This window comes from Sturnira hondurensis, unplaced genomic scaffold (genome assembly GCF_014824575.4).
Source record: "Sturnira hondurensis isolate 20B ecotype Veracruz unplaced genomic scaffold, ASM1482457v3 Scaffold0021795, whole genome shotgun sequence".
Classification (NCBI taxonomy): Eukaryota; Metazoa; Chordata; class Mammalia; order Chiroptera; family Phyllostomidae; genus Sturnira; species Sturnira hondurensis.
The window spans coordinates 11,170,599-11,195,989 of NW_028094426.1; the positions used below are offsets into that span (position 1 = coordinate 11,170,599).

General features: G+C 40.8%; 1 protein-coding gene and 1 pseudogene across 1 annotated transcript in view; one reads left to right on the top strand and one right to left on the bottom strand.

The window, feature by feature from the left end:
* Positions 1-25,391, top strand: part of GRIN2B (glutamate ionotropic receptor NMDA type subunit 2B) — a 282,849-nt gene that overhangs the window by 52,988 nt on the left and 204,470 nt on the right. The gene's annotated exons all lie outside the window — the stretch shown is intronic.
* Positions 13,759-13,883, bottom strand: LOC118978505 (uncharacterized; annotated as a pseudogene).

Consider the following 25,391-nt stretch of genomic DNA (forward strand, 5'->3'; position numbering starts at 1 on the left):
AAAGCTGTCATTTGCTCTCATCTTTTGAAAGAGTTTTGTACTTGAGGCAAGCACTTTTCAGGTTCTCTAGAAACTCAGATGTTTGATCCCAGCTCTGTATCTCTCCTTTCTCCTTCCTTATGACTATTTATCCATGGTAGGTTTCCTATTTTGTCTGAAAGGAACCATTTTGGGGAATCCTGAAAAGGTGACACATCCCATCATTTTCAACTCTGAGTCAACCGACTGGTGGTGCATTAGAACACATGCACACAGAAGCATAAACACTGTCATCCTTGTCATTTTCAAATATTCCCAAAGGTGAGGCTGTGTAGCTTTAACTAAAGCAAGGCTGAGAAAAAACAGAAAACATGTTGAGAAAATGTCATTACCTGTTTTGTGAGATTAGACACACCTTTACTGACTGGGCTGTACTCACTTCAGAGAAGGAATGCATTCTAAATTCTTTACTACCTTTACTGTACACCTTATTGAATGAATTAGCACTTTAGTGGTAAGCAGGCTTGGCTCTATATGTGACCTCTGGCAGGTGCCTTATTCTTTCTGACCTTCAGTTTCTTCATTTGTTAGGGGGATCATTAGAATGAAATAAGAATATATGTGTAAGGCACCAGCAAATAATAGGTGCTCAATAATTGTAGCTGTTTTTATTACTCTTATTTTGTTGCTACTGTGGTTGTCATTGCTGCTGCCACCAAACTTTTTGTCCTCGCCCAGCTTCCAGCTCCTGATGTCCAGAATCCCAGCAATATAGTAATGTTCGGGAACTAAAGCATTCTCACATTCTTGCTTTGCCATCTGGTTCTCATTTTGCCGACTCTTATTCTATCCTTATATCATAATTCTGATATTCAGTATTCAAATGGGTGATTCTCTAAATAGCTTTATTGCTTGGTTTTTACTTTTCTTGATTTCCCGTTTTACATAAAATTTCCTGAAACTTCTCGATTGCTTACCTCATTATAGTCTGGATCCCAGTTTATCATGCTTCAATAAATGCCTTTGCTGATCTTCATAGTGGTCACTTTAAGGACAAATCCATTATCTTTCCATGTCTAATGCAGGTGGTTTCATGGTTTTAAGTACCAGGTGGTTTCATGGTTTTAAGTACCAGGTGTCTACAGTGGACACCCTGACCAACATATCTATCTTACTATTCATTTTCTTAGTTTTCTTTCTCACTTCCACTTCTTTTAGACATTGTGATTTAATCCCTTGTAGCTGCCTCAAATTTAATAGAGAAAAACACGGAATTCTTTATTTTGTTTGTACTTTTTATTTGTTGGATTTTATACTCTTCTTTTTTTGTTGACTATAAAGCACTGTAGCAGAATTTTGCTCATGGAAAATGTTCAAAGTTGAAATAGATTTAGTATCAGATAAGAAAAAAAGTGGAAAAAATGATTTGCACAGATAAAAGATTGGGGAGAGCAAGTAGTGGGAAATGCAATATAATAGGCGAATAAAATTTAGTACAAATGCCTGGCCACAGAAATTATTTCAGTCAACATTTTGCTAAGAATTTAATTCCCAATTTAATAAATTTTCTTGCAATTTCTTTTGTTAGGCAGACCCCTAGAAATGGCACTGCAGGGTCTTGCACACAGTTTGGGGCTTAGCAAATATTTATTGATTTGATTTTTATGGTTGGATAGATTGATTAACTGAAAAAACTTAACCCTGGCTAGGAACACCATTGTATCTTAAGAGTCAGGACATACTTACTTTGTTTCTGTTGAGACTTCTATAAAACAGTGGCCATGGCTCATGGAGTCTTTAAAGAATCTAGAGAAAGCTATGTACCATGTATTCAGAAAAGAACCCACACACCAAATTCTGCATGCAGTTTCAGGGAATTCATGGATCTCTTTGAGGTCCAGATTCATGAACCCCAGATTTAGCATCTCCACTCTGTATTCAGGTATTTTCCTTGACGTTTTCCCTATTTCTTAACTGCAGGCAAAGATGACCTCCTTGCCCAAATCCAAATCAGGAGTCTCAGTGTCTTAGTGTTCACTCTCCGCCCTCGAATCAGGCTAGTGTGTTACTTCCAAGATCTTGCAGCTTCAGATACAAGTAAGCCCAGCTTATACTATTTTATGAAGGAAAATATCTGTTGTAGCACTCAGGTAAAGTAATATTGTCTAGAATGTCATTGTACAGTCATAGGGAGAACCTTTTTTGATGTTTCTATGGCAATATTGGCCGTATTTTTTTACAAGACTGGGTCATCTGCAAATAGGGCCCATCCTTTGCTAAATGAGAATCAGGCAACAAGGAGGCTTTGGTTTTTATACTGCCAGCTCTAATTTTCTTTGACATCTTTCTCATTATCTCTTTTCCCCGTTATACATGTCCAGTGTCCTTTACTGAAGTTAGGCCACTGTTCTTGGCTAGTTACCATAGGTGGCAATGGCTAATGATTAGATAAACTTACTGCAGGATCTGATAAATTCCCCTACTCAATGTGACAAGTAGCTAATGTGTTGTCCACTTGTACCTTAATCCGATTCAGTTAGTCTGACTTCCTTACATATTGGTGGACTATTATTTGTGGAGATGCTTTACTAGCAGGGGTGTCCAACTCACAGCCTGCAGGCCTCATGTGGTCCAGGGTGGCTCCGAGTGTGGCCCAACGCAAAATCATAAATTTACTTAACATGTGATGAGATTGTTTTGTTTTCATTAGTGTTTGTGTATTTAATGTGTGGCCCAAGACAACTCTTCTTCTTCCACTGTGGCCCAGAGATGCCAAAAGGTTGGACACCCCTGTTAGGGGTTTTGGAAAGGAGGAGAAAATGGACTTTCTTATTTTTTTTTCCCTTTTTTTGTGTGAGTAGATTTATTTATTTATTTATTTATTTAATTCTCGTTCAAGTACAGTTTTCTGTCTTGTATTCCCAGCCCTGCCCCCCCCCACAGTGCTCCCCACCTCCCTCCCATTTCCGCCCCCCACCTTAGTTATTGTCCTTATGTCCTTTATACTTGTTCATGTGAGTCCTTCCCCTTTTCCCCTGTGATTCTCTCCCCTCTCCTCTCTGGACCCTGTCAGCATGTTCTGTATTTTAGTGTCTTTGGTTACATTTTGCTTGCTTGTTTGTTTTGTTGTTTAGAATCCTGTTAACGGTAATATCATATGGTATTTGTCTTTCACCGCCTTGCTTATTTCACTCAGCATACTGCTTTCCAGTTCCATCCATGATGTTGCAAAGGGTAGGAGCTCCTTCTTCCTTTCTGCAGCATAGAATTCCATTGTGTAAATGTACCATAGTTTTTTGATCCAGTCATTGACTGATGGGCATCTAAGTTGCTTCCAACTCTTGGCTATCATAACTTGTGCTGCTATGAACATCGGGGTGCATAGGTTCTTTTGGAATGGTGCTTCAGGGTTCTTAGGATATACTCCTAACAGTGGAATTGCTGGGTCAAAAGGCAGGTCCATTTTAAGTTTTCTGAGAAAATTCCATACTGTTTTCCATAGTGGTTGTACCAGTCTGCAATCCCACCAACAGTGAACTAGAGTCCCCCTTTCCCCATACCCTCTCCAACACTTGAAAACGGGCTTTCCATGACCCTCCTCTTGTACCATATGGGCAATGAAGGAGTTGCAAAGGAGTATTATGTTTTGTTCCTCTGATTCATCTGATAGGAGCAATCAACATTTTCCAGTATTTACTGTGTGCCAGCCACTGTACAAAGCATTAGGAAAATACAAACTTTTAAGAAAGACACAGAATTTGCCTTTCAAGTTCTTATAGTCCAGAATGGGATAAAGACATACATAGATGTTTTCACTTCTCAAGGGCCAGTATAAAGGGAGGCAGGTTGCTGGAAAAGTATGCAGGCTCCACGTTCCAGTAAGAAAATCCCTTAGAATGACCATTTTCATTCAACTGCATTTATTCAACAAATATGTACTGAGTAACTTGGTGCTACTGACTGGACAAGACAGAAAATTGAGTTTCATGAAAGCAGGGATTCTGCTTTGATGAGGGGGGCAGACAGAAGATAGGTAACACAAAAGTATAATTTATGACCACGTTAAATAGTATGAAGAAAGTAAAACACGGTGGAGGATAAAGAATAATGGAAGATGGGAGGGATTCATTTGGAGAAGATGGGTAAAGAAGGTCTCTTTGGAGAGATGGCATTTGGGCAAAGACCTGAGGGCAGAGAAGGAATGGGGGGCTCTCTAGGTTGAGAACAATGAACAGAGAAACCCTGAAGTGGGAATGAGTTTGGCAGTTGAGAAAAGAGTGAGAAGACCTTCTGGCTGGAGGGGAGCCAAGGGGAGGAGGGTCAGCGGATGAGGTCAGGGAGGTAGGCTGGGCTCCACGGAGCAGCCTAAGATGCCTGGAGTGTATTCTAAGTGTGCAGAGAAGGAGTTGGAGGGCTTTATGTTGTACTCTGAGTGCTCAGTGAAGAGGGGGTGGTGGAGGTGGGGGCACAAACCGGTAGATTTACTCACTGGTTCAGCATTCCCGTAGTGTGACTGGAAATAACTGATCCCTGCCTCTGAGGAGCCCATCTTCTAGGGGGCCTTGCTTATTTCTCTCTTCCTCTCCCTCCTTAAATCCGGTTAAATAGACCTTCATGGTGACCAGGGAAGGTGGCTTTCCCTTATGAGCTTTTTCTGTATGTTTATCATGTGGTTCCCTCTTAGATTAGGATTTTAGGATTTTGAGTAATAATAAATGTCACTATTTTTAAAATAGCTCCTATATAACCAGATGTTTTAATTCTTACAAAAGCTCTGCAGTGAAATTATTATCGTTCTCATTTTTACAATAGAGGACACTAAAGTTCAGAGACGTGAAATGCCTCAGTTATGGCCACACGCTAGCATGTGGTGGCTGGGGCTTGGTCATAGGCCTCTCGGCCTCGAAACCTCATAGTCGTTCTACCACATCACCCTGTGTGTTCGACTTGAAGGACGTAATGAGCTTATTTGGGAAAGTTAGGAAATCTGTTTTTCTGAGACTGGTATTATTCAAGAGCAGTGGTTCTAAGTGGAGGGTGACTGTGTCCAGGTGACATTTGGAAACATCTGGTGACATTTTGGGTTGTTACAAGTTGGGGTAGGGAGTGCTACTGGAATCTTGTGGGCAGAAGTTGGGCATACTGCTCAGCATCCCACAGTGCATAGGATGGCCCCCAAAGGAATGAATGGATTATCTTGCCCCAAATGCTAGTAGGACCAAGGTTCAGAAATCCTGTTCTAGAGTTATTTTTCTGCATTTCTGATCTGTCCGTAATTTTAATTTATATACATCTCCTAGGTCATCGATCATTACTTGGATTATAGTTCTTGTTCTCAGGAGAAATTAGGATCCAGCTAAAAAAGAAAGACTCTTGTCAAGCTGTTGTTTGTTCTGTTTTTGGTCAGTGAGTGGTTGTCTCCCAGCACCATTTTATCTACTAATGGATGGCAGCTAGTCACTGATTCTAGGGCTTAGGAATTCTTAAGTCAGTCTAGTGAAATCTGGGGCTTCGGCACTGAACTGCCCCACTGCTCCATACTGTGCTTCTTTTGGAGCACGGGAAAAAGCCCTTCTGCCAGAACATTGTGGAAATTGGGAGCAGGTCAATTCTCACTCCTTCCTGTTACCAAACCCAAAGTCAGCCCAGCTCAGATCTCAGATCTGGAACACAGTCTACTAAGCAAATTGCCCTCTCCCAGATAGCATACCTTCAAAGATGAAAAATGCCGATGCACACTGGTGGGAGGACAGAGTGGCCCCTGAGCTCCCGCCACCCCCAAAGGACACGTATAATTTCGTGACTTTCTCAATTTAGACACTAACGTAGTTAAGAGCTGATGCAGTGTATGGCCCTATAAACGTAGCAAGTTCTCTACACATTTGATTTTTAACTCTACAGTGTAGAAAGTCATCCATAGTCATTATTTGTCTCACTAGGTCAAGAGGCTTATTGCGATACTTACAGGGTAAAAGATTATACATTATCTTTCTGCTCCTTAAACTTCCGTCAGAGGGGCTATCCACAGCTGGGTGAACTGGCTGAAGCCCCGATTCCTGGACAGTCTTTCTCTGGAAGAACGTGGGTGTGGAAGGGGGCTGAAGGTCCTCGACTTGGTGCCCTTTTTTTCAGGAGTCTCTTGGCATCTTTACTTTCCCTTTGACTTGCCTGACTACAAAAAAAAAAGGCCTTCTGCTTAATAAATGTCTGCTTGTAATATTCTGAAACAAGGAGGCTAATCAAAGGCCCTGTTCCGCAGAACAGGGCCTCTAAATGACAAGATTAATTTCCGTAATCAGGCAGCTTAATTTAGACAGTTGGACATTTTTTCCCCCTCTCTGTTGCTGATTGAAATTGAGGCAAATTTTGCTGTGGTGAGATTCCATCCTGGCCTAGTGAGGCTTACTTGCTGAGGCTGGAAGAGGGCAGACAAGGTAACTGTGGGCAGGGAGGAGCTGAGGGGAGGTGGGAGGGAGTGGGAGGGTATCACATGAAGTGGAATGTGAACAAATGCAGAAAAGCGACTTGAATTCTTCGAGGGCCTCTCGTTAGAAGTGGGGTAAAGCAATTCATGCTGTTGTCCACGCAACGACCACTTGCTGACCTGAAATGTTTCAGTTGGAGAATTAGAGCACACCAGTCACACAGCCATCGAACATGAGTGCAGAAGAACTCCAGAGAAACCTCCAATCCATCTGCCTCCCTTCCTAAAACAGCCCTAGAAATGTGAAGTAACTGGTGCCCTATTCATTAATACCAAGCAGAATTTCAGGACAGAAGGTCAGGAAGCTTAAGCAATCTCATAGGGTTTGCAGGAAAATAAACAGTAACAGTGCTAGACCTTATATTTGTATGAAGTATTATAGTTTGCAAGGCATTTTTAGTACATTTAAATGACAGGCTATATTGCTCAAATTAGAGTTGGAACTGAATATTTTTAGATCTTTAATAACATATGATAATAACCTGCATGCTTATTGTTTCTTAGAGAAGCAAACACCTTACATTGGGGATTCAAGCACCTTTTTTCCTCTTGTTCTGTAGTTAGCATTGAAGAATATTATTTTTACAGAAGAAAATAAATACACCAATCTTTTATTTTAGGATAACCATTTGGAATTTTTACCTTCAGGCTTTTCTAGATATAATCTTGTTTGTTATGGGGTCATTTTATGCTGATCCATGAGCCCTGGTTTCTGGTGGGGAATGTGGAGAGGTGGCTAAATGTGTGGGCAAGAAGCTAAATAGCTGTAGGATTTAACATTGACATTGTCTTTGATCCTCTGTGAGTCATTGGGTCTTTCTGGGCTTCAGTTTCTTAATTGTAAAATAAAGATGCAACATTGATCTGCCTCACAGAAGAATAACTAACAAATATATGTTTCCTCTTCCCAAACACAAAGTACTAAATAAATAATAAAAAAATGAGGTAAGTTGGCTCCTGAATAAAATGTATATAGAGAAAATTAAATCCAAACCAGAAGGGACTGAAAAGCCAAGAAGCAAGGCCAGGGTGGTGGTGGCGTGAATGGAGGGGGGAGTCTTAATGCCCTATAGATCCATGAACTCTAGGCTCATACAGTGACGTATTTGTGGATTGAGATACCACTGTGCACATGAGCTCTTGCTCTTATTACAGTATCTTAGAGAACCACGGTTGGCTTCATTTGTTTATTCATTTAAAAATATTTAGTGCCTATTATGTGCAAGGCATTATTGCTTCAAGACACTCTATAAGACCTCATGGAGTTTAGACTTTATTGGAGGAGATAAGAAATAGCTGAGAGTACATATGTAAATCTCTATGAGAAACACTGCAGGCGCTATAAAACTAAGTGTTATATGTGAATGCAGAGGCAAGTTTTAATTAGTGTGATCAGAGAAAGCACTCTGAAGGAGGTGGTGTTTGAATTCCATCGGTTTCCCTGGCTAAGGACAAAGACAAAGAGGAGACCCATCTGGGTGGAAGGACCGGCATGACCAAGTAGGAAGCATAATCATTTTCAAGAAGGAGGAGTTCAGATGGCTTTCTTTGAATTTGTATTGAAGGATTGAAGAGAAAGGACTAAAATATAGGTGGAGTAGATTGTAGGAAACCTTAAAGGATTGTGGAGAGCCTGAAAGTCACAAGAATATATCAAAGCAAGATTTTTAGGAATAACAGTGTCAAATACTAACAAAGCACTAATTTACCAGGAATGTAAGAAGAGCAGAGAGTGAAAATCAATTTAATAAAATCTAGGTAATACACAGTATAGGTTGGACAGAACAGGCTATTGAGGATTAAAGCAGCATTTAAGATGTCTTATCTAAGTATAATATCTCACTAACAAAAAGAATCTGAAGAAACCACAAGATACAGTGAGATTAGAAAGAAGAGGCAAAAGTTTGACAGGTTCATACTTGGCAGCCCAGGAATGCATGTTCTGGCAAAAAGGATATAATTCGGCAGGTTCAGAGAAAGATGAAAATGGGTAAATAATGAATATAGCACTTAGTGACATGACAGTTCATATCGAGTGCAATGTCATTCCATGCAATGTGCTTTACACAGAAACAGAAGGCATGAATGACTGCTTGGGACAGGCACAACTGCAGGTTTACTTTCTCTATCAGTGGAGGCTCGGTTGTGGGTTATCCTGGGTGAATTGTTGTTCCCGCATGAGTGTGTCTTCATTTTTGGCTCCCCACTGTCCCTACTGCTTCCTCTCTCATCATAGGTTTTTGGATGCTTTGCTGTGTACTCAGATAGGAAGTGCAAGAAACTTAAAAAAAAATTTTTTGGATTTGTTCACAATCCCCCAAATTTTGTTTTTGTTTTTGTTTTTGTATTCATTTAAGAAATGTTTTGGTTTGGTTTATATGAAAAACTTTTTCTAACATCATAATAAAATTGATTTTAAAAAGTCTAATTTTAGAGAACAAGTGTTATGGACTAGCCAGGGGGGGGCCGGGGGGGAGGGGAACGTGGTTTTGGAATACATTTCTAATCTCAGCTCTGCCAGTCACCAGTTGTGTGAAAATCAGAGATGGTGTATGCACAGAACTCACCCAGTCCAGTGCCTAGCAGGAGGTGTGTAGTTTATTTTCTTCTGAAATTAAGTATAACTTTAATTATTTTTTATTACAAAAGCAATACACGCAGCAGTGAAAAATTGGAAGGGAGGGGAAAAATTAAAGTGAACATCATCTCCCCAGATGATAGCACTATAAACACCTCTCAGTGTGTGTTATGTAAAATAAAAATGAGGTCCCACTATGCATATTGTTTTGTACCCAGTCTTTTCTATTTATTAAAGTGAATGATCATTCTTTCTTCTCAAAAACATTCTCCTACATCATTTCTAAATGACTACATGAAATTCTGCAATTTAAGTCCCTATTTTTCAGCATTTTACATTATTTTCAAATTGAAGGATTTTACAAATAATATAATAATGGACATCCTTGCAGATAAAATTTTTTGTCTGTCCTTAATTGTTTCTTTAGTATAAATTTGTAGAACTAGATTTACTTGGTCAAATAATGTCAACATCTTTTTGGCTTTGGATATATATTATCAAATTGATCTCCAGAAATTTTGGCTAGTACGTGTCCTCGTATATGTGGACACATACTAGACACATACTTGTATATATGGACATATACTAGAAAGGACTAGTACGTGTCCTCATATACGTGTGTATATATGAGAATATGCATTGCTCTGACCTCTGCAATGAAGAGAAACATTTTTTGCATATTTAAGAAGGTAAAATGTCATTGTTTAAACTTCCTTTTAGTCGATTTATTAGTGAGGTTGAAATTTTTAAAATGTGCTTACTAGCCACTTGATTTTTTATTTTGCTTTTGTGAATTGTCTGTTATTCTGGTAGGTACTTTCAAGTAGCAGGTTTTTTTCCCCCTGCATCCATCTTTATGGTTTTGATTTCAAGCATTATTCTTTGTTTACATGTTTGTTTCTTCAGCAAGACTTCAAGCTCCTTCAGGCCAGCATCATCTCTTCTTTTTTCTTCCCCTGAGCACCCAGCATAAGAAGGACTCAGGACGCACCTAGTAGGTATTAGTGAATAGATGGCTCAAGCAAATGGAAGGGTGGACAGCAGTATATGAAACAGAGCCAAGTGAGCCCTCTCTATGCTCACTCAGCACAGTCAGCACATGTAGGTAACAGGTCTCGTCTCAGCCGTGCTCCTGAGCAGAACTCAGGGCTGCTTCCAGGGACTGAACTAAAAGGTTTACTCCAACAAAAGGTAGGTGACAAGTAAGATAATGAGTACAGAAATTCCAATAATGGGCAGAGTGGTCAGTACAGGTTTCAGATGGAGGCCGAATGAGGAACAGCTTGCTAACAGGGCTGTGTTTCTTTTGTTCTGTCAATGTTTTACCTGTCTGACCCCCTGAAATTGTTGTGTCTGATTTCCTCATTGATCATCTCACCCAGATGGAACTCTTTGGAGTATAGAGGATCTGTGCTGTGTTCATTGAAAAGGTCGTTTTCATTTGGCCAAGACCATTTGTTTCCATATGGCATGTTGTCACCGAGTTCTTTGTTCCTTTAGTTATTTGAGAGGTTGGACCTTGTTGTACAGCACCTCCTGGTGATATTCTCTTACTTTCTCGTTTTCTCTCGTGGAAGTCTTTGGAGCTCCCCATGTTTATAAGAAAAGGTATGGGAATGAAAAGGAGAAAGGACACAGATACTAGATAACAAATTGTTTATAGATTTTTATAGAGTTTTCCTATATGGGTCACAGATTATGTTCTAAACATATTATGGCAGTGTTTATACAGTCTGTGTATGTAGCTAATATTTGCACAATGTGTTCCACATGTGCTTAATAAATATTGACTATACTTTTTATGTAGAACTTAATTCTGTATCCATACTTGCTCTCAATAAGTATATGTTGTATGGCAGGTTTTGGTCTATTACAGATTGTTTGCCGATTGTTACTTTAGTAAGGAAAGGTAGGTTTTTCCCTAAACCCTTACCTGTGGATATGTTTATTGATTTTAGAGGGAGAGAGAGTGAGAAAGAGAGAGAGAGACAGGCGTGTGGGGAGAGAGAGAAAGAGAAATAAAACATCGATCGGTTGCCTGCCACACGTGCCTGACAGGGAATCGAGTCCACAACCTTTTGATGTACAGAATGATGCTCCAACCAGCCGAGCCACGGCCAGGACAGACATGAATAGTGTTATAAATCTCCCACTTATTTTAGGCTTTCAACCAGAAACAAAAGAAAAAGAAGATAAAGCTCCTAGAGGAATGCATTCTTATTTTGTATAAACTGTTAACATTTGCTGGTCTACTAGAATATTATCTTGAGATATATTTTATATACCTATATATACCTTACCATCTTACATTATTTAATTACATATTTATATCAGAATATAACAAGCCATTTACAATTTGTCTATGCAATATGGAGTGAATTTTTGCCTTTTGGCTGGTTTATCGAATCATTGTAGGCTCATAAATCTTATGACTTAATGTTTATGGTAAATGTTTCTTGAACCTGTGACATTCAGTTTGATTGTTCATAGAAGCACAGTTAATTTGGTAATGACTGTTTATGTTTTTAAATGAAGAATGTGATGCCCAGGAATTCCATGTTGGCTTCGTCTTATGATTTCTGTGCTTGTGACACCAGAGATGTTTATGGCATACGGAAGCCCCAGGAGTGGACAGAGAGTGACAGTTTAGACAATTCGTGGAGATTTAAATAAATAAACTTTTACATGAAGAAAAATCAGGACAAAGATTAGTAACATTGAAGCAACTTTAATAAAGAGTAATAAAAATGATCAGATGATTGAATAATGTGAATCACACTAAGGTTAACAAATACCATGCTGAAATTAGGGCTGGGATAAAATGTATGTTATTGTGCTCAGTGAGTATTGTAAATATTCCCTTGTACCCACGAGACTTTGATGGGAGAAGGCGAGTAGAGGGTAAAAAGGCAGTAGAAAGTGGGGTGGGTCTTCAAGGTCAAATTGAGACCACTGTAGGTAAGTCATTTGGTCCTAAAGCTGTTGCAAAAGGGAACGTTCTTTAAGGGATCAGGACTGGAACTTTCTACTGGGTGAAGTATTCGAGATTAAATTGAAGAGCAAAATGGCATTCATTGGCTGGTTTGAGGAAGCTACTTTGTGTTCCTATTATCAGAACTCTTTATATTATGGTGCTGATCTTTCATCAACATTGAATAAATGGCTTGTATTGTTCAGTAGGGTCCCCTGGGAGAAGTAGTGTATTCTGGAGGTGACATCTCCAGGCAAGCAGGAAGTTCTCAGGTCTGCCAGATTTTTGTATTAGGACCCTAATTTCCTTCCCTATCTCTGCTTTAGCATGTTCTCCTGATGCATTCTCACCATGGGGGCATCTTTAACTTGCCTGTACCCCCTGCCATCTTTTGACAGTCAGTGTTTCACAGAAATAATCTGGGATGCTCCTGACCACCTCGCCTCCTCTCTCCCTTCTCCTCCTTTTCCTCCCTCCCTCCTGCTGATTTGTTATTATGTACTGCAGCTGCCCGGAGGATTTTAAATAGACCCATAATGGCACAGCAGCGCCTCTTGGAAGTTTAAATATAACCTTCTTGTTAATCTTGCCTGTGCCAGCAGCAGGAACAGCACCTGGAGAAGCAGCAATGGGCAGGGGATGCTCTGGGGTTCTACCCTGAGATCAAGGTTTAGCAATCTCTCAGGTGCCCTATGATCTGAAAGCATTTGGACTCAGCCTCACAGTGGCTTTGCCTCAGCCTAAGTGGGTTTGATGCTGGATTGACTGACATTCTCTAGAAGTGTAAGCACAGTGTAATACTAGAGCGAAAGAGGCAGGGTGAACAATGGTGAGAGCCTGAAATTCCTCTCCCACTCTCACAACACGTCACTCACCTCTGCCACCCTCAGAGGCGGAATGTATTTGGTCTTATTTAGTTTTCGGCTCTGTGTGGGGGGCCCAGAGTGGGAAGGGCTAATTAGAGTCTATTACTTGCATAGCCACAGGTGTAAAAATCACAGGTGCTTCTAAGGCGTAGTATAAAGGCCTCAGACAGCTTCCCGGGGATGTGGTAGGGTGGCTGCCCTGACCCAAGGTGGTGAAATGGTTCATGAAGGAACGAAAGGTTACAGATTCTGGCTCCAGTTCCCAAATCTGTCAGGACTTTCTTGGTTGTAACCAATGTGAAACCCTAATTTCAATTTAGTCATTCAGTGAATATTTGTTGAGTACCAGTGATCGTGGGGATGTTCTGTGGTCAATGGAAGAAAGGGGCCAGAAATGAAGCACCTGGTTAAATTCAAGGAAGACCTTAATCTTGGAATGATCAACTTACAAATAGTAATTTTACTCGAGGGTATATCCTAATATCCTTCTAGTTCAGTTTTTTCCTGTTGAAATGTTCTAGGATATACTCCTTGTCCAAGGATGGAAATAAAACAATAAGACATTTAATGAATGAGAACTTAAATTCCATAAAGTGTAAAGAACTATGCTGAACTCTTAGTTTAGGTAGAAGAGATAATGTGATCATTCTTATGTTAAGGCAGTTTACAGTTTATGAGGGGGGCCTGCACAGATAATCGTGAGCACATCAAATGTTTTACAGTGTATTTTGGAGTATGTTGTACATTCACATACGTAGTTCTGTTTTAATCTCGCACTGCACCGTGAGGTGGACATTGTTATCCTCACTTTGTAAGGGAAAAAACTGACCCAAACAGATGGAACGCTTTTCCCAAAGTCAACCACCTAGCACATTGTGAGACCAAGATATCAATCTCCAAATGAGATTTCGTGTCTTTGCATTCCTGGTATGATGCAAACCATATTGCAAAATTGATACTTTTTTAGTAACGAACTGTAGAAATGATCCCTGAAAGTATAGTCTTAAAATTGATACTTTTAAAAAGCTGAATCAATAAATGACATCACTTATTCTTTTTCATAATATTGTAATCATACCTCACTTTACAATCAACACCCAAAAAACATTTAAAACATTTTAGGAGAGAGGTTACTGAGGAAAGGGGATGAGTTAGGAATAACGTGGGTTATTAGGTAGACATAGCGGGTTACAGTCAACATGTGTACTGTGAAGGAAAATTGCAGGTCACAGACACACCTTAGTAATTAGACATACACCCCAAGTCATAAAGTCACACCTAAGAATACAGGGAGACACCCCAGGTGAAGGTTGGGTGTAGTTGATTGTAGCACCAATGTTTCAGGGAACTTGTTAGAAATGTAAAATATTGAGCTCCACCCCAGACCTTCTGAATCACAGCTGTGACTTAAAAGATGAGTTGGATGCATTTGAGTCAATAAAGAGACTTTTCACAAACAGAAATAGGAACGTTATTAGAGGTGGGAGATATAGTGATGATACGGAGTTAAGCATGGCTAGAATATCATTGTTATAAAGTAGCAGCAAGTAGCAAAGGATAAAGAGGATTGCAGGAGGGCATGGGGAGAACAGCTAAACCAGTCAAGGGGGACAGCATTATTTTGTAAGATTTCTAAGAATAAAGATCACACCAAGTCACTTTTTTTTTAGAGCTTTATACCCATTAAATAAAGACATTACCTCTGTGTGGCGAAACTCTTGTTTCAGTTTATTTAATCTTTTAATCCTCTGTGGAATGGAGACCAATTGTTTGTTACCTTACTCAAAATATATAGATTTCTCCCTGCCTGCATGATTCTGGGATTACTTGAAAATTGCTAGACAAGTCCTATCCATATTCTGAGAACCATAGGGCTTTTTCAAAATTATTAGCACAATTGTATCTAAGGTGAATGAAGCAGAATAAACCTATCCTTAGTCCTTGCCCAAATGGGAACTTGTTTCTCTACTTTTCACTGTCACTTTAGGAAGGTACAGTTGATACATATTTTAATCATCTGTTTATATCCGTGAGAAATACAAAAGCTGGATGCTTTATCCTCCTTCAAGATGCTTGCTGTCTAAATCAAAGTAAAGACATCATATGCCTTGTCATAATAGTCTTTGAGGAGCGAGTGAACAGAGCAGGTATGACAGGTAATTGGGAAAACTAGGGTCTACTTGTACCAATTTTGCTGCTACATTTATATCTTGGGAAAACACCTTAGTTTATTCAGGTCTCAATTTCTCTTCTCTTAGAATGAAAAGTTTGCACTGGGTGGACTTTAAGGTCTTTCTGAATGTCCGTGCTTCCAAGCCTGCAGGGAAATGGCCAATCGAGTGGTGGAGTGATGGATGGGAAGGTGTAGCTGACCAAAAGGAAGAGACTAGACTGGGGTAGAAATCCTGTTTATCACACAAAGGTTTTTAAAAATAAGTTAATCTTTTTTTCTTTATAAAGTGACTTAATTTTTGCATTACTAATTGCCTGCTTTCAAGGTTAATGGGCATTTCAATTTCAAATTGTCCTTAAAAGCTTTTCTGAATTGGGGGAGGGCTTGTCTGGTCATTTTCAAGCCCAGCTGCAATTGATCTGTGCCTGTGCCCTGTGGTCACAATTATGCTCCCCTTTGGCCCTATTTCCTCCACTAACAAAGTGAATATAAAGAAAAAGATAGCCCAGGAGTCTAGTCTGGCTGATTTCTTAGTCAGAGCCTCATGGACTGGGGGAAGGGACTCAAAGTCTGAGATTCTAGTCGTTAGCTCTATGGGTCTGTAGCTGGTCAAGTTTTCAGAAAAGGACATGTGTTACAACATTTAAAGCATGTCTTGTGTCCCAAGTATTTCTACATTTCCGTTTGTCTTGGCAATATTAGAAATAGACATTCCATCATTAGCTAACATTTATTGAATTTTTACTCTTTGCCATGTACTGTACAATACTTTGTATGAATTATGTCATTAAATTCTTATAGTAACCTACTAAGTTATGCATTGTTACATTCATTTTATAGGTGGGAAAACTGAGGTGCAGAGAGTTTGTGCTGGGGAATAGTGGAAGTGCATAGCTAGGTCAAATCCAATTCTCAGTGTAAAGCCTTTTCTTTTTTTTTGCCACTGCACCTACCTGATTTCTTTGTTTTGAAAAGATCTAACCCATGTTTTAATGATGACAACCAGCTTCTTATGTCCACTTTACCTTCTTTTAACTTGTTACAGCACCAGCTCAGCTAATTAACCACTCCGTGTTCCTTGATTTTTTTTCTCTGTTCAATACATATTTGCTCAGCTTCTTTGTACTAAGTGGCACTTGTTTCTGTTAACTTTATTCTCTTGGTTCTGATCATGTCACAGTTATGTACCTACAGTCATTTTGAATTCTGAGGAGCAGAGCTCAGTGTTGATTGCTTCTTTAAGTCCAGAAACATCAGAATGGCCTAAGGAACTCTGGGGCTCCGTGGCCTTACCCAGCCATCCCAGGAGCTGGCTCCAGGCATGGGGCAGCTCTGCTCCTGGCCAGGCTAGCTGGCAGTGGAGAAATGGAGCACATACCTGCAGTGCAGTCTGGCTTCTGTGCCCAGCAAGACAAGGTGGCTTAGTGTCCATCTGGACTCAGTGATCACCTCCTGGGAGGACAAAACCTGAATTAGCTTGTCATGGCTGAACAGAAAAGGGCATTTGTGTATTCTGAGGCTTGGCGAGTAGAGAAGCACTTGCCAGCATTTTGCTGAGTTATATCTTCTCACTCCATGGCTAACCTTATTTATTTTTAGCCTCATTTTTTCTGATTACTCAATTGTCTTGGACAACTTCGTGAGAGAAATGATATCTCTGTCGGGCTGTTTTAGAGGAATGTCTTGCTGGGGCTGTAGTTGATGTAAAAATATTTTATTTTCCTGGATGTCACCAAATCTTTGTGACCTCTTGGTTTGGGGAGGGGGCCTGTGTCACAATAATGGAATTTGCTAAGGGATGATAGTGTGTTCTGGTCTTAGCTCATCCTAGCTCAGTGTCTCACTTAGGAGAAAGCTTCCTTTGCAGACTCACTAAAATGGACCTGCTGCTGCAGAAGCATCCGCTGGCCCATCGCCATAGAAACAGAGGTGGTCCTTACTTAGGAACATGTGTCTGTGTAAACTACTCTCCTTTCCTTTGCTTTATCTTTTTTCCACGTTCATTGAGGAATTGAAGACATAGATTTCAAAGGAATTAAAACTCTGCCCCTTTTCATTTCTACTTCCTCAAGAATCCGATGGTGAAGGGGAGCTTACTGACTGTATGCTGGTACAATACTCAGAGGCTGAGACAGTTTTGAAGAGCCCCATTGGGACACACTATTCCAATAAGGGGCTAAACCGTGGAGGAACCTGAGGTCAGAAGGGGTGTATCCAGCCTGCGGTGGTCAGTGAGGAGGGCTTCTGGGGCTAAGTAACTGGAGTCCTTTGGTAATTGGTGAGGAGAGGATTCAAATACGAACACAGAGGCCAAAAGAGAGTGTGAGAAAAACAGAACCACATTTGGCAAGGCCCTCAGTGCATTCTGTTTGGGAAGGAGGGAGGGTACCAAGCATTTTTGGTTGGAGAATGAGTGTGCCCTGAAATTTTATGGAGGACTAAAGATGAGTCAGTTTTATAACTTTATCCAGAATATTCAGGTCCACTTTGGGAGTAGTTTGAATTACAGACGTGGCAAATGCAGTTAGGAATATTACGTGTAACGCTGACTCCCCCAGGACTTACGACTTTGTGCATGGGTAATACCAGTGAGAAGTCAAATCATGTGGGCGCTCGCTTCCTCCCGCCCATTTAGGACCACAGTACCTCATATTGTTGTTATGGCCTGATGTGGCTTGGAGACTCCTCAGGAAGGTGTGTCACAGGAAGTTCACAACAGCTCTGCTGCCATATTGGCTGGGAATGGCTGCCATTTTTGTGGGGTTTCTGCTTTTTCCTTGGTACCACTCTCATTTCCTCTTGTTTTATTCGCATGGCTGCTGCTTCCATTGATTCCATGGCATCTACCGCGCACCACGGCCTCTTTCAGACCCTACAGGCTTCTCCTGTTGAGACCTCAGACTCCCTCTGGCTGGTGCAGTTCCCCGCTAAGCACCTGCCTCAAGCGCACTGGAGTCTTCTCGATGCTAAAGCTTCATCGTGGTCTGTGATGAAGTATCTGGGAGGAAGAGTCTTTTTCCCCATCATGTTATTCACCTACACCAAAGCTGGATGTTCATGACGTAATTTCTTTAAAGGTTTTAATGAAACAGCTTTTCAGTATTTACTTACATCTTCTTCTTCCTCATTCCCTGAGGATCTGCCAATCAAGCTGGGATGAGGTTTTAGTGAGAGTCATCCTCGTGGCTTCTATAGTTTTGTTAATGGATTGACTGTACCTGATCCCTTCTTTCCTTGTGCTAAATTCTCCCCCAAGTGGCTCCTTTATGTCTCATAAAAATAGAATTCCAAGGAGTCCACCCCTGCAATTTCTGGGACATTCCCAAGCACTGAAAACGCCAGTGGTGGCTCACTCTGGGACATGACCTTCATGGGGCCTAGGCCAATGGATCTCCTTTAGGAAGTGAGAGACTCCGCCTTCAGTTGTGGTAGGCAGCTGAGGCTTATTGGCAGAGGCACTGCAATGGAATCACAATGCATGTTCCAAGTGCAACTCTGACACCAGTTCTGTAGACTTGGGCAAATCCCTTAGTGTCTTTAAGGTTCAGTTTCCTCATCTTTACATTTGAGTTGAAGATTTCTACCTCGTAAAGCTGTTTATAAAATGACAAAGCTAATAAAGGGTGGTATTGTTATGGGTAACTCAATTGTAGGAAAATTATAGGTGACCTAATAAGAAACCAAGTGCAGTATACTATTCATGGTACAATCTTGTGGTTCATTTGACTCTTGCACAGGAGATGGAATGTTAACCCTTTCGTCATGAACAGACTCCATGGATCCCTTTATGCTCTCCATACTCGTTTTTTTATAGCTGCTGTTATGGTGACTTAGGATGCAATAGGTAAGGACCACACAGGGGGCTCCCCTGAGCCACCTTCTCCTTTCCCTGATGTGGGGCCTGGGCTTTACCCCTGTGTCCTTTTGGAGCTGATGTTCTGTCTCTGGGGCAAAGCTCCAGCCTTGTCACTCCTGCTCTGGTACTGACCTCTGGCTTTGCTCCAGCTTTCATCCTTGGCCCCAGTCTCTGGGTCCTTATTTCATCTTTAGTCCTGCTCAGAGCAAAGTGCCCAACTCATGTCCTTCTTTCAGCACTGACTTGGGTCCTAAGAATGGTTCTCATTTTATTTTATCAGCTTGAACAACAGGAGCTGGCACCTTCTCTAGGTCCAAGTTTCCAACAATGTATTTAATAAAATCACTGCCTTGCACCAATGGGAAGTGACCATTCCACCCTTTCCCCTGCCAAAAAAAAAAAGGTGATTCTCTACAGAGAGTTCATGGGAGATGACTATTATAAAATGTAATAACCCCAAGAATAATGGAAAACATAATGAGAGACCTCTGTGAGCCTGCTGGTGCTATCTTTCACTGTAGATATCTATTTGGATCTTTTCATAGGGAAATAAAAACATTTTCATTTGGTTAGGGAGGACTTTAAATGAATCTGTGTGTTCAAGGAAAGCAGCAATAATGAGCTCGGAGGAAGAGAATTCGTATCAGAAGGGCTTGGGGATAAGTAGGAACAGGAGGCCCGAGGAGCCAGGATCAGAGGAGACAGGAAGTCAGAGGAGTGGCAAAGGTTAGTACAGAAAGTTGAGGGTGCTGCTAAGGAGGCAGGCCCCTGCAGGGATATTGTACAAGAGACCACAGGCTCTGCAAGCAGAAGTTTGGAGGAATTTACTGCGGAGGGACATGTCTGTGATGGACAGGCAGGTGGAAGCCAGCAGAGCTGAGACTCGATTTGCACCTGGACTAGACAGTCCTTTGCGTTCCCCATTTCCATGTGAGCTGAGAAGTTGGGAAGCTGGGCACATGTCTCAAATGAGAAGCTGTCCCCCGCTGATACCTGAAGTGTCGAGTGTATCAGGTGCTCTGTGAAGAGAGTGATGATGGTGTCTTCATGCTTTAACTCAGGACAAGCTAACTAACATGAAACTCCACTTCTGACTTGCCTCCCCTTCATGGTCATGTGTGTTTTGGTGCCCCTCCACCGTTTAGAAAAAAGAAACAGTGTGCACATGAATGCATTGCATCAAGCTCTGTGGCCCGAAGACAGGAGTTCTGCTGGAGAAGAGAAAGATTGCTTCTCCCATTTACAGCCTCCCCACCCACCACTATGACCCCTCTCCATGGTTTTACTTCTGGGTGATGATAATAACAAGTTAATTTTAATTGATACTACTAGTTTTGGGAAATGCTCAGAAACATTCTGTTTAATCAAATTTAAAATATAATACTAGCTAACATTTATTGAGCACTTACTTGTAGTCACTTTGTCAGACTCTAACGCATAACCCTGAATCATGTAATTCTTGTACAAGGGCACCATTATCATCACCCGTTGACAATTGAGGAAACTCAGGCTAATAGTGGTCAGACAATTTCTCCAAATATTCAGAGCAGCTGAAAAGCTGATCTTAGCTGACACCGAGTCTAACACCAAGGTATTTATTGCCAAAATATTCTTCTCCCTTTTAGGGTCTCTTGCGATATGAGACCAACGGGCCCAGGGGATGCAAGGAAGGAGATGATTGTCCTCATCCAGCTACTCTGAGCGTCAGCCATCTTTTAAAGCCCTTTTCCTGGAATGTGGAAGAAAGGCACACACTTAGTTTAATAGTAACATCCTTTCTCAGTTATTGCTACTTAAAATCTCAGTGGTAGGATGCCATTACTATACTCTTGTCAGCGGTTTATCATTTTGTCACCCGGGTTACGTACGGAGGCTGTTGTTCAATATAAGAGTTTATATCCTCTGGCATGCAAGGCTATGTAGAGAACCCTGTAAGAGTTTAAAAAACATTCTCTCTTGTCTAATGAGGTTTTTAAGTGTATATGCAGGGGGGGATCAAGTCTCTTTTAAAAGCCCGTGGTTAGAATTTCCAGAAGTTTAGCTGGGGTGAACTCGAAATGTGGAGATGAGCTATTAACCAGTTGGTCAGTAAGTTAAGTGAGTTCAACATTTGCAGGAAGCTTACTGCTCTCTTGCGGTTTTGTCTTCCACTTGCTTGGAGGCAATGAGAGCAAAAAGCCTGATGGTCAGGGCCAAGGACGTCCTTCCTCAGAGGAGAGGAAAATGGTCTCTCCTGGAAGTGAAGTGAATTCCAGCAGAGTCCTCAGAGTTCAAAGGGAGGTGCTTGGGATGAGGCTATTATACCTTCTCTCAGATAAACAACCTTTCTGGCTGGGAACAAAGTTTAACTCTCATAGAAAACACCAGTATAGAGAAATTAAAGGTTCCTCAAAGAAGAGAAACTGAAGTTTTAGAAGAGGCATAGGAAGTACTGTTCCCCGTGGGCACCGGGTGATTTCTGTGTCTGAGCGGCTGGAGTGCGTTCTAGAAGCCACTTGATTTTCCATGCCTTTGTAATCTCATTTGCAAAATGAGGGTGTTGGGGCTACATGATTTCCAAGGTGTTTTTTTTTTTTAACTTGAGGAAATTCTATGGTTCTAGGAAATTCTTGGTAAGAGTTTAACTTATTGATAAAGTATTTTTACCAAGATTTTGAAATTGTGTCTTTCTACAATTAGTATATAATGGTTATTCATAGAAAGTGAGAGAAACATGTTATTATTTTAGTAGTTATATTGGGTGCAAATAGTTATATATGTAATTATGAGGAAGGAGAAGAATTTCTTCCACCCTTATATGAGGCAGTTTAACAGGAGGAAAAAAACAAGGCAACCACATACATACAAGAAAATGAGAAAGATTCCAAACCAAAGACAAGCAGAATCAGGTATATATGTCATTCTGGACTAAGGAGAGGAGGAAGAGGTTTGGAACCTAAAAGGGAAGGAAGGAAATTGGCAGGAAAATGAACATTAATGTTCGGTAGGAAATGTTCGCTAGGCCATACAGAGACAAGGGGACACCCAGAGGACTTTGATCAAATGGGTCTTGGTAGGTTTTCCCTGTCTCACACTAGTTTATATTAAACTAGGTACCAGTGGTGATAGCTCTCTTCCGGGAGCACATCCTTTATCTAATTTTTTTTTGGCAGTTAGGAGGAAGGTCAAAGATTCTTCCCAAGACTTTTGGACCTTGACTGTTTTCAGCTGACGATATTTCCCTTGCCAGAGAAACACACTTTGGGGTGGCAAAGTTTGCTTTTCTACACAGTTAACATTTTTGAGCTCTATAATGGTCTTTCTAATGTTCCAAGAGTCCATCCAGTTCTGTCCACTGAACTCAGCACCTTTCCTTAGGAACAAAGTAGACACCCTGCATCACACACCATCTTCCTCCCTGTGGTGTCCTCTGTCTTCACCTCTCCCAGCTGAGTCTCTTTCCAGCTGTCAGGCTGCCACAGTAATGACCCAGATGCAACCTGGTAATTTTTCCTTGCCTCCACCTCCCTTGGTCATGTGTCTTAAAGTTGTCAGGCTTTTAGTCCAAAGAGGACTTAAGATTCAAGGTGGCTTCTTGGGTTTATAGCTCAGACAGGCCTGGGGCAAGACTGTTTATCCTGTAGTAAGTTGGTAGTTTCAGACTGGCCTGCGGTTGCAGTCCCCATTTATTCCATTGGGTCACATGGAGAATGCGTTTGGAATTCCAAGTGTTAATTTAAGATTTAACTTTTTGGAATGTTATGTATTTGTAGATTAGGGACTGACCCACCTAGTTAGTGAGATAAAGAAGGTGAGATCTTTATTCTTAGAAATGTGGGTTTCCTGTTTATGTCAATTGCCCTCTTTCCTCTTTTTTCTTTTATATCTGGTGTAAATAAAACGATGTTTGCTGCCATATTACATTTGTTGTAGTTAGGAGTCTTAGTTGTAGGCCTTAGGAGACTAATAGCGAATATGAAATCCTTAGATAATTTGCAAATGTCATGAAAGCTCATAGTTCTTGCTTTTGTCCCCATGAGATCTCTTTCTAGTTGAATTGCCTGATTTCGTTTCATTGATACTGACTACCCTTTGGTGGAGGTGCTAATAAGTTTTAACACTGCACGGTGGGAAGGGCCTGGGCAGAAGCAATGGTAGTAAGTCAGCCTTTAAGGAAAAAACATCTGAAATAATGCAGATGTTCCTGGCAGGTGGGTGCATAGCCCTAGAATTTGAAGGCTTCTTTTCTATCTAAGGGCATTCCTAGCAACAAAGACCCATCTTGTATTAGCTCCCTCTCTCCTAGATTGTATAAAATAGAATCTTTACCTTTTTGTGTGATACACGTGAGATAAGCAGCGAGGAATTCAACTTTTATACCAGGGGCTTCTCATAAACTGAAGGAAGAGTTTAAAATAATAGTCAGGGAATACTTTTCCAGGCCTAGGTTAGGACTGACCCTATGTTTCATCCAGTTACTTGTTATGCCTGTTTTTATAGGTCTTAAAAAAAAACACCTCTTAGATGAATCAGAATTTGGGGAGGTACAGGATGAACATAAAAAGCAGCAGGGAAGAACTGTCTATCAAAGGTTCCTTGGAGGAGGTGGATCACTCCAACAGTTTCTTTTCTCCTTTGAAGTCTGTATTTGTTGTCTCTCTTTTGTGGAGTGTCAAACTGGGAGGACTAAGGGCTCTTGAATAGGCCCTTTCTCCAGCTCCCTCCACAGCCTCTGCTGCTCCCGCTGAGGGCCCCCACCCACTGGGCCGCTGAATTGACAGAGAAAGGGAATGGACAGCAGGCACAGCAGCCAAACAAGCTGTGTCAGTTTCCCTTTCTTCCCTTTTGAGTTAATAAAAGAGCTATTTCTAAGCTTACATGGTTCACCTGGGTTTGTATTCAGCCAGGGCTTTCTTTCTTTTCCCCCACCCCCCATCCCTGATACTTGTGGGTAAATCTGGTCCATTCCTGGTTCACTATTCCTTTCCTTGCCCCTAGCCTCTGAGACCGATTAAACACAGGCCAATCGCAGGCCTGCTTTTGTAACTGTGTGAGTCCACCAGGACCAGAGAGACTCCCCTGGTTGACCTATTGTGTAATTAAAAGGGATGCAGTTATAGAAAAGCAAGTGAGTTCTGCTGCGTGTTGTTCTTTGGGAGACAAGTCCATAAAATAGGGCAGAACGAGATTAGCATGTTTAAGGCATCAGTTGTACATATGTGGACCAAACAGAATTGAACACAGTTGGGAATGTGGGAAATTTAGTTCAATTGTATATCAAAAGAGTTACAGGGGGGTACTTTCCCCGACATTTGAATCAAATGAAGCCGAAAATTTATTTGGCTGAAGACTTAATTTCTTCCTCTAGTCTTAGAATCTTGGCTGAATAGCTATGGATGATTACAGCAGCAAGAGAAAATAAAGTTTACTTCTTGAGTTTAGGCATTCTAACTGACAAAATGGGCAAAGGCAAAACTCTCAGCAATTATGTTTTCTTGGAAGGCACAAAATTAGCATAAAGTTAGAGAATTGAAAATAGTTGATTCATGATCTAGTATCGCTGATAACTGTGGCATTGGGCAAGTCATTTAATTACTTTGTGCTCTAGTTTAATTTATTACAAGAAATATGGGAAATTCAAGTTAAAACATGGTGTAGCATAGTATATTTACTTCTGGGAATGTAATTCACATTTTAAGTAGGTCACTGAATAGGTATTTAACACTGGGCTGGTTACCCTTTTGAATCTCGGTTGGCTCATCTATGCCATGTGGATAGTAGTGATAACTATGGCATAGGACTAATGTGTAATTAAAAGAGAATGCATATATTACCCCAGCTGGTATAGCTCAGTGGATTGAGTACCGGCCTGTGAACCAAAGGATTGTTGGTTCAACTCCTAGTCAGAGCACACGCCTGGGTTGCAGGCCAGGACCCCACTAGGGGGTGCATGAGAGGCAACTGCACATTGATGTTTCTCTCTCTCTCTCTTTCTCCTTCCATTCCCCTCTCTCTAAAAATAAATAAATAAAGCTTTAAAAGAGAGAGAGAATGCATATAGAGTTCTTAACATAGTACTGGCTCAATGTACATGTTTAATAAATTTTTTTATTCATGGTGTTATTGAATAATAGTTATTATTCAATTGTTATTATATCATTTTATTATATAAGAATATAGTGGAGGGTTAGGATTGCTTCTTAGAGTGGGTGGCTTTGAATGAGATTTTGATTGGTGGGAAACAGTAAACATATGAATCAAGTTGGACAGAAATACTAGCCGGGGCTTATAATCAAATCATGACAGGTTTCCCAGAGAGAAAGCAAAAGTGTGAGAAGCCTCTTGAGGGCTAAGCTTGAAACTAGCACAGTGATATTTCTACCACATCATATTGGCCAAAATGAGTCATTAGACATGTTTATTTCAAGAGGTAGGGAAATAGACTATACTCTTTTTTCAAAGAACGTATTGTTTGTTTATATTTTTAGAAAGGAGGAGAGGGAGA